This window comes from Lissotriton helveticus, chromosome 2_1 (assembly GCF_964261635.1).
Source record: "Lissotriton helveticus chromosome 2_1, aLisHel1.1, whole genome shotgun sequence".
Lineage (NCBI taxonomy): Eukaryota > Metazoa > Chordata > Amphibia > Caudata > Salamandridae > Lissotriton > Lissotriton helveticus.
This window is the reverse complement of record NC_136059.1, coordinates 1,376,978,553-1,376,988,815: the sequence shown is the minus strand read 5'-3', so window position 1 is coordinate 1,376,988,815 and position 10,263 is coordinate 1,376,978,553. Positions and strand designations below refer to the sequence as shown.

General features: G+C 48.8%; 1 pseudogene; it reads right to left on the bottom strand.

The window, feature by feature from the left end:
• Positions 1-8,748: 8,748 nt before the first annotated feature.
• On the bottom strand, positions 8,749-9,790 carry LOC144819762 (RNA transcription, translation and transport factor protein-like; annotated as a pseudogene).
• Between the last annotated feature and the right edge of the window lie 473 nt (positions 9,791-10,263).

The following is a 10,263-nucleotide window of genomic DNA, read 5'->3' as shown; positions in this document are numbered from 1 at the left end:
CTACCCAAAGGGATGCGTTAAGGAGGGCCAAGGAGGACATTAGGCAGGGAGTTTGTCAAAATTTGAGACAGTTCAAGGAGCCACTGCCTCCCACTCCTGTGTGAAACTGGACAAAGGGCATCGGAGTATCCGCCCCTCAGTCCAGCCCCTCCTCTGAGAGGGACCCCTGAGTCATTCCAACCCTTTCCCTGGGGACTTATGGGCTTACCTCTTGGTGGCTCTTCAGATTCATCGTGGGTTGGTCGCCAACATCCGCCATAGGACAGCACATGCATGGTTCCTGGTCTTCCTGAGCATTGCCTGGACCTCACAGCTTCAGTGACAAGGTCACCGTCAACTCGTATGAACTGTTTGACATCGGTGGGCATTGCTCTTCCGTGTCTCTTGGTCACTCCTGAGTGGCATGGACTCTGTCCCCATCCGCTTGCAGGTTCTTCACTTCCAGAATCCACCCTTGGATTCCACTGGATTTCTTCACCTTCTTCTCCAGAGGCACTTTTCTTTGACCCGGTCATCCACTACCGCACGGCCCCCTTGTGCCCGGATTCTGCTTCTGCTGCCTGCTTGGCCCTCTTGCTGCCGCCTCTCCTTAGGGCCCCTGCTCTCCAGGCTTGCCCTCGCTCTCCAGGCTTGCCCAGGCTTGCCCTCGTTCTCCCCGCTCTGCTTTCCCGCTCTTTCCAACCCCCCCTCTGCTCCCCGCCTTTGCTCTCCTGCGGCCCTGCCCCCTTCTCCTGTCTCCCGCTCCCCATTCGCCGCCCCGCTCCCGCCTCCCAGATGCTCCTCCCTCCCACTTCGCTATAAATGGTGGGACCGCGTGTACGCGCAGCAGCCACGCGCAGCGGCCGCGCCGATTGCGTGCCAAAGGCGCGCCAAATGCAAGCCCGTATACGCCCGTCAATGCCTGGATCGCGCCCAGTGCCAGAACCCCTGGACCCCACCAGAGCCAGCCAACCAGACTGAGCTACGCCGCCGCCAACCTCCATGCACTAAACACCGGCCAACATCCAAGACTGCTACCAAGCCACCCCGAAACGCACCCACGGAGCCTTCACCTGCCACGCCTGCTACTTCACCTGCACTCGGTCCTGCACAGCGCCAGCCAAAACAGCCGCCAACAACAAACACCTCAAGTGCATCCTGCTCAACACCCGCTCCATCCACATGCACCCCGTCGAACTATGGGACCTCCTGGACAAAACAGCACCAGACGCCGCCTTCTTCACAGAAACCTGGATGAACGCCTCCTCAGCCCCCGACATCGCCAAGATCATTCGGAGGGACCGCGTCAACCAGACCGGAGGAGGCATCACCATCGCCCACAGAAACACTATCCGCATCACAACCAACACCGACGACACCCTCACCACCGCAGAGCACTTGAACTTCCAGATTCACACCGACCCCAAGACCACCCTCAGAGGAACCCTCATCTACAGACCCCCGGGACCACGCTCACACTTCAGCGAGGCCATCGCAGACTTCATCAGCCCGCTCGCCCTCGCCTCCCCTGACTACATCCTCCTAGGAGACCTCAACTTCCACCTGGAGAACGACCAGGACAACAACACCACCACCCTACTAGATAACCTCGCCAACCTCGGATTCAAGCAACTGGTCAACACCCCCACCCATTACGCCGGCCACACGCTCGACCCCGTCTTCTCCTTCAGCCACACCACGAGCTCCACTGGACCGACCACAGCTGCGTACACTTCAATTTCAGGAAAACAACGACCCACCACCGCCCTCAACAAACCCCCCGAAGATGCTGGAGCAAGATCACCACCGACCGACTCACCACCTCCTTGAGCCTAAACCCTCCCACCAACACCACGGACCCCAACGAAGGAGCCCACAACCTCACACAGTGGATCACCGACTGCGCGGACACCCTTGCTCCACTGAAAAACCCTCCCAGCAACCTCAGCAGTAAGAAAGCCGCGTGGTTCACCAACGATCTCAAACACTCCAAGAAATCCTGCCGTGACTTCGAGAGAGCCTGGCGCCAAAACCAGTCAACGGATAACATGACAGCCCTCAAGAACGCCACCTGCAAACACCACCAGCTGATCAGCACCACCAAAAGGTCATCCTTCAGAGAACGACTGGACAACAACACCCACAACAGCAAGGAACTCTTCAACATCGTGAAAGAGCTCTCCAACCCCAACGCCAGCAACAACGACATCAAGCCTTCTCAAGACCTCTGCAACTCTCTGGCCACCTTTTTTCACCGTAAGATTGTCGACATACACGACAGCTTCAGCGCTCAGAACTCGTACCCCACCACCAAACCTACACCCCCCACCACCACCCTGTGCGCCTGGACTCAGGTCAGCACAGAAGATACCACCCACACGATGAACACCATCCACTCGGGCTCCCCAGCCGATCCCTGCCCACACAACATCTTCAACAAAGCCGACTCCATCATCGCACCCAAACTTCGGGACATCATCAACAACTCCTTCATATCCGCCACCTTCCCGGAGAGCTGGAAGCACGCAGAGATCAGCGCCCTCCTGAATAAACCCACCGCAGACCACTCAGACCTCAAGAACTTCCGCCCCATCTCGCTCCTCCCCTTCCCTGCAAAAGTCATCGAGAAAACCATCAAAAAACAGCTGACAGCCTTCCTGGAGACGAACGGCTCCCTCGACCCATCGCAGTCCGGATTCCGAGCGAACCACAGCACCGAGACCGCCCTCATCGCGGCCACCGACGACATCCGGACCCTGCTGGACAACGGAGCAACCGCCGCCCTCATCCTGCTCAACCTTTTGGCTGCGTTCGACAGGGTCTGCCACCGAACCCTGACAACCCGCCTCCGCCACGCCGGGATCCAAGGAAAGGCCCTGGAATGGATCACCTCCTTCCTCTCTGACAGAACCCAAAGAGTCCGTCTCCCGCCCTTCCTCGCAGAAGCCACCAAGATCATCTGCGGCGCACCTCAAGGCTCCTCGCTCAGCCCCACCCTGTTCAGCATCTACATGAGCCCCCTCGCAGCCATCGCACGCAAGCACAACCTCAACATCATCTCCTATGCCGACGATACCCAACTGATCCTCTCCCTCACCAACGACACCACCTCTGCCAGAGCCAGCTTCCAGGACGAAATGAAAGACATCGCAGACTGGATGAACCTCAGCCACCTGAAACTGAACTCAGACAAGACGGAAGTCCTCATCCTCGGCCCATCCATCTCCGCCTGGGACGACTCCTGGTGGCCCCCTGCTCTGGGCCCCCCACCCAAGCCCACGGACCTCGCACGCAACCTGGGCTTCATCCTTGATTTCTCCCTCACGATGGCCAGGCAAGTTAACGCCGTTACCTCCTCCTTCTTCAACACACTCCGCATGCTCCGTAAGATCTTCCGCTGGATCCCCACTGGAACCAGGAAAACGGTCACCCAGGCCTTCGTCACCAGCCGTCTGGACTACGGGAACGCCCTTTACGCTGGGACCACCGCCAAACTACAGAAAAGACTCCAGCGCATCCAGAACGCCTGAGCACGACTCGTCTTGGACATCCCCCGACACAGCCACATCTCTGCCCACCTGAGGGACCTGCACTGGCTCCCTGTCCGTAAGAGGATCACGTTCAGACTCCTCACCCACGCACACCAGGCTCTCCACGACTTGGGCCCCGAATACCTCAACAACCGCCTCACGTTCTACACGCCAACCCGCCGGCTCCGCTCCGCCAGCCTCACCCTCGCCACCATCCCACAGATCCGCAGAACCACCACCGGAGGAAGATCCTTCCCCTACCTGGCGGTCAAGACCTGGAACACCCTCCCCACCCACCTACGACTCACCCAGGACCATCTCTCCTTCAGGAAGCAACTCAAGACCTGGCTTTTCGAGCAGTAGCAGCCCCCCCCCCAGCGCCTTGCGACCCTAGCAGGTGAGTAGCGCGCTTTACAAATACTCTTGATTGATTGATTGATTGATTGATTGATTGATTTTCTCCAAGCTTCTATTGTCATCTATGAAGGTTTCCGATGTCTCTTCACCCCTATGCACCGGGCTTCCCTGGTGTAGGTAACATGGTCTCCAGTGCATCCACAGGTGCGGTGGCTCTTCAACCTTCTGTCCACCAGGGGAATTCTTTGGTTCCTCTAGAAAGGGTCCTTCTTCTGGAAAACTGCAACTTCTCCTTTGACTTCCATTGAGGACTCAGCTGTGTTTTCACTCTGCACACAGCCTCCCTGGAGTTCCTGGGTACTTACCTTGGGTGGTTCCTTGTGTTCCCAGCTCCTACGGACCTTCTGGTCCATACCCAGTCTTCTCCTGTAGTTTGCATTCCACTTTCTCAGTATATGGTTTGGTCTCTCCCTGGAGACCACTGTATTTTGTGCTACTTACTGTATTGCAATTAAAGTATTATTGTGTATTTGTGTTGATATCTCTGAGTAGGAAATATACCAATGTCTTAGTGAGTGTTGTGAAATAAATAGAAGTATTTTTACATAAACGCTGTGTGATTCTTTTTCGTTTATCCAACACTACATGATTAAACTGGTATAACAAGCTGCTTAACTCTCTTTCAAGATAAGCCTGAAGGCTGCCCTCCACAGCTACCACTTTGAGATCTTTATATAGTTATCTAGGACTACTAAAATCATCATAAGTGTTGTCTGGATTAGTGCAAGGTGCATCACTTAAACACATGTGCACCATATACTAAGCCAGCCTCCTACATTTGACAAAAAGGCCCTGATCATTCACTGATGCTGTACTGGATATCATCAGTTAGGGGGTAATCGAAAGGTATCCTCTGCTTTATAGGGGACCGGAGACCCAGCTGAGTAATGCAGTGCATGCCCAAATCTGGCGGCCCATCTCCATGTGTTGTAGTGCACATGGTGTCCACACATGGAGGGAGGAGTTCTATGGCAAGTGCTATGAGGTCCTTAGTAGCTTAGTAGCTGACAGGTCCAGGACATAATGAGCTTACCCTCCTAGTCACATTCTCAGCATCCCCACATGAGACCATTGTACACCAGGTTCCTGGGGGCTGGCTGACCAACTCTCCATCTCAGTTTGAGAAATTTGAACACCAGGGGTCGTATTACGGATATAATTGTTTGTGCCCAGCGCACCTTTTAAAAGGTGGACCGGGCGCAAACAATGGTAATGCGTCCTATTCTGATGTATGCGCTGCCCTCAGGTCATCCGGGATCTTGCGCTGCCCTGGTGGCAGCACATTCATGTGAAAACACGGAGCGGCTGCTGGCAGCAGCTCCATGTTTTCTCAGTGTAGACGGCAACAATTTCATGAGTGAGTGCATGGTTAAAGGTTGAAGATTGAGTTGTAAAACAGTAATTAATCCCTTCTTCAACTGTCTTTGTTTTAGCCTGAATAAAGTATAATTTTCCTAAGATTGACAATTTAAGACAAATACAAATAATATGGACTTTGTTTTAGATTTGTAGCCACATAACAGGCATCTGCCTTTGCCAATGAGCTCAAATTTACAATTACCTTCTGGCGAGTGCAGTGGGATGTAAAATAGTCTGATTCTTAGTTGAAGTGAAGATACGCTTGATTGAGTTTTGCAATAATTAATGGAGCACTTCGTTGAATACAATAGAGTGTTCCAGGCTTTCCACAGGCTGGTAGAAGCCTGTAGAGCAACATTCCAATGTTGTTTCTGTTCACAGCTGCTGCTGTGAACAAAGGCCTCTAGGAGCCCGAGGGGATTTAAATCCCCTTGGGCTCCGAGAGGCCTTTGTTTTTAGTAATCAGAACATTGTCTGCCCTCTGCCTGGGCCTTTAATGCTGGAGCGGTCCTTTAATGGCCGGTAAAGCCCACTAGGTTGGGCTCTAAGGTTATATAAACTCACTCTGTGTGCTTGTAGTTCATTATCATTTCAAGATCCTTCAAACAGTAGCTGCACTTAAGGGTGTCTCTGTTTCAATAGTTTGTGTTCAGGGATGAAGCAGAGAAGAAAGCAGGGGCGGCTTCTCTGCAATGGCAGAGGAGCATCGCAAGCCTTGCTCAGAGCCAGCAGGTGAAAAATAAAACAATATTCTATTGGTTTATTTTTCACCTGCTGGGTGAGCCTACATGCATAGGAAGGGGCAGGGCTGGGGCAATGGGAGGGGGAATGAGGACTGGTTTGTGCACTTCTAAGTGTGCATGTGTGTTTGGCCGGGCATCTCAGGCAGGCCAAACACACATGTGCACTTTTCTCTACCCCGACTGTATTGAACAGCCAGGTTGGAGAAACAGCACAAACTCCCTGTTCTGAGCAGAGTGTCAAAGCAGCCCGCTCAGCCAATGCCAGCGCTGCTCTTATAGCATGAGAGCAGCACGAGGATCGGACAGGGAGTCTGTGGTGCAACTAGGAAGAAGAACATTGAGGGGTGACGCAGGAGGCGGGCAGGTGCTCCAGGTAAGACTTCTTAAAAAAAACTAAACTAGCCCCTCACCCGCTCCCCCTCCTGTGCTCCCCCCAGCCCCCATCTACCTGCCTCACCACTTTTTGTTTGTAGCGGCCACCACTGGAATAAAACACACTCAATGCAGGAATATTATTCTTCCGGATCATGTTGCCAATATCGTCCAATTTTGCAGTCAAGTTGTTGTATTTGTTGCATTGCAGTTCTTTATATATCAGCCTCTTTAATGTAAAAAAAAAAGGCATTGCTGAAGTCATTGATGCAAGTCAATGTCGCTGCAGTATGTAAGCAGGCTAGTAACCTTACATTTAATCCCAACTTAAGTTTCTTTTGGGACTTTGCTGTGCGTAGGCGTAAAAGATGTATTATCTTCTGCATATATAGTTTTTCCAACTCAGTTGCTTTGTTACTCTCCATTACCGGAGATCCATCGAACAAAGAAGTCACAAGCTTTGTTGTGAGAGCCGTGACAGATTAGGGAATTGCGCTTCCTCCATATAACTTTTCAAATTTTCTGACATCTTTGGTTTCAATAGTTGATTTTAATTTCCTTGCGAGCAAATGCTCTGACCACGATAATTTAGAGTCCATGGTTACTCCGATGCAGATGTAACTGTTGACTGATTCCAAAATGTTGTGGCATTGTTGCCATATTGAGGGTTTAGCCTTTTTGCCAAATGCCATTACTTTCGTTTTAGAGCAATTGACATATAGTTCATTTTCCAGTTAAAGACTTTGTAATCAGCACTTAATGCACCTCAGCATAATAAATATCAGCACCTCGTCAACCCCCTGCCCTCCTCCCTTCGTCCCCACACACCCTGCCACCACACCGTAGGGACCCACCGACCCTAGACAAACAACAAACGTTGTTAATTGTTGGAAATTTAGGTGTTAAACATGATCTGTTTTATCCTCACCCAAACATCTTTATGTATATCTACAATGAAGTGAAGTAAAGAAGGCTCGATTCTTCAATTTAATAGTTTGTTACAGAGACAATCACAATTTGCTCTATCTGTACTATAATTGATAAAACAAGCAAAACGACTATTGTTTTTTAGACTTGCCTTTTTAGCTCCAATGGACAATGTAATAATATCATTGATAGTCACGCAACCAGGGAAAATATTGAAGCCTTACGGCTAGAGCTGTCGACCGCGGAGCTGGGGAACCAGGTTCGCATCTCGGCAACAACGCTCAACTTCCTGTGATTCTGGGCAAATCACTTACAGCCTGATTCATGAAGCTAAATTGCACTCGCAAAGGGCAAGATTCTCAGAATCTTGCCTTTTGCGAGTGCAATTTTGGCATTTGGGATTCACAATCCCAAATGCAAAAATCGCTAATGAAGAATTAGCTAATATGCGCGGATTAGCATTTCATGAATCTCTATTAGAGATTCCTTAAATGCTATTCATGACACTTTCAAAAATTGCGATTTTGCTAATTTGGGCCGCTATTTACCGAGAGGTCAGACCTCTCAGTAAATAGCAAAAACTCAGAAAAATGCTTTTAAAAGCATTTTTCTAAGTTGCATGTTGCACACACACATGTCCTTTGGACATGTGTGTGCGCAACACCTGTTCAAATGTGCATTTTAGGGGTGCTACAGGGTGTCCTTTGGACACCCCTGGCACCCTTAAAATCGCTATCTTATTTGCGAGTAGTAAATTGCTACTCGCAAATAAGGGATACTCCCCATTCATTCCTATGGGCCTTTTGGCCCATAGGAATGAATGGGGAGTTATTCCTTTTTTTGCGAGTAGGAAATTTCTACTCGCAAATGGAGAACATGTAGGAATCGCTATTTATTTAGCAATTCCTACATGAATGCCGTTTTGCGTGTCCTCAATAGCGAGTCGCTATGATTCGCTATTAGGGCCACGCAAAACGGCCCGTACATGAATCAGGCTTTTAATCTCCCCGGGCATAAAAAAATGAATATGACCATCTGTAACGAAACTGGTGCCCATGCACTCTGATACCTGATATTTTTGGGTCTAGTTTGCACTAAAGAAAACTCTAACAAAAAAAATGAAAAAAACGGACGAAAATTGGTGTGGGTGAAGGGGTTAAAGCTTGAATAGTTAGCCCAGCTTGTTAATTTGTTAAGTAAATATTTAGCAAATAGCTTCTCTTCGCAATCTCCGAGAGCTATACAAAAAGAAATATTTTGATGGTAGAATACAGTTTCAATCTGCAGTTTTAAGCACAATGTTTCCATTTGGAAACACAAACACAAATATTGATTCACATACTGACTGAACAACATGCCAGAGTGGAACTCAGTTTCTAAATTGCACGGAGTACATACAGCGATCAAGTTATTCACTTTTTTCATCTTCCCATTTTTCCTAGTCTGTACTCTGTTTCTCCCTTAACAGCTACAATAGCTTCATTAATCCTTGTTTGGAGATCTCGGAGCTCTCAATGTGGAGTAATGGAAGAATTCGAGCAGCTTCATGAAGAGCAGCATCTCCTGTACAGTGCTTAATTTGTAGGGCTCTGGTCAGGAGGGCATTGCCGCTTGCACCACACATTGCCACTGCTATGCTGCCAGTGATTGTAACAACACAACTACTATCACACTCCAACGAGTTGGACAATTCTGACTATTTCCGCCCCTTAAAGCTATAAGAATGGCTTAGGCAGCAGATAATAGTAATTTTTAATATTTCTTGAATTAATAATCAACTGTTGTAGTCATCTCTAAATTAGTCAGAAAGAACAACTTTGTGGCAGACTGTCACCAGCACTGGTGTTGACAATTAAGTGCTAGGGCGAGCACCGGAAACCACAGACTCAAATTAAGCACTGCTTGTGTATCAATGCAAAGCAAGTGCTTTCTAATGCAATAGGCAAGCTAGTTTTTGACTGATGTGCTTTTGTCACAGCTTCCTGACTCAGATGTTCCTGTACAAGGATTCAAATTGCCTTCAACATTATCAAGTAGTCACTGTGGCGGTAAATCTGGAGATTAGCCAAGCCCATCACATTGCCTTGATCTCAGGATTACTAACATCTAAATTTATGAGTGGCTTCATGTTTTTTGGTGCATTATCAGCATTACCATTAACGTTTTTGTATTTGTCAGCATTATCACCATACTCAAGTCGTCTGTCAAGCCAAGAAGTTAGTCAATAGATTCCTGTCGCTCCTACATTTTGAAGGGACCGTTCAAATCCGTTGGATACTTTTCGTTATGACTGGGCCATTCATTGTTGTTTATGTTTTGAAAATGTCCTTATTGTTTAATCTTGTAGTGTCTGATTTTCTGATCTTTGAGCCTCACCAAGAAGCTTCTAAATAAATTTTCATCTTTGCAGTTAAACCTCGATGGGTTGTAGTAATCTAAAGCCTGGACCTTTCGGCAAAACATGGTCATATGCAAGCGACCGGTTTACAGGTATCACTGGCCACAGACACTGACAACAGAGGGCTTGGTAGTTTGAGATGCATTGGAGGCCAGGGCCTCTGCGTAGAAAAGGACGCTTGTACACATAATCACGAAAGAACCCGACTGCTTTGTAACATGGAGCGATAAGTTAATCGTTCTTAGGATCATATTTAAGGTCTTCTCATAGATTGGGTGAATATTGGACCCATTCCATGATCTTGGTTTCATCCAAGTTGATAAAACACAGGAAAAAAATTAAGCAATAGAAAGCTCCACAGGGTCAGGTCAGTTTCTATGATGTTCATTGGTAAGTCTTTAGGACCCGTTGAGTTAGTGTAGGAACTTTTTATATTATCAAAATGATATCTTTTTCAGTGATGGAGAATGAAGAGTGGGAGTATGCAATTGATGGGGTTCAATATAGGTCTCGTATATGGCATGCCCAGGTGTCACTT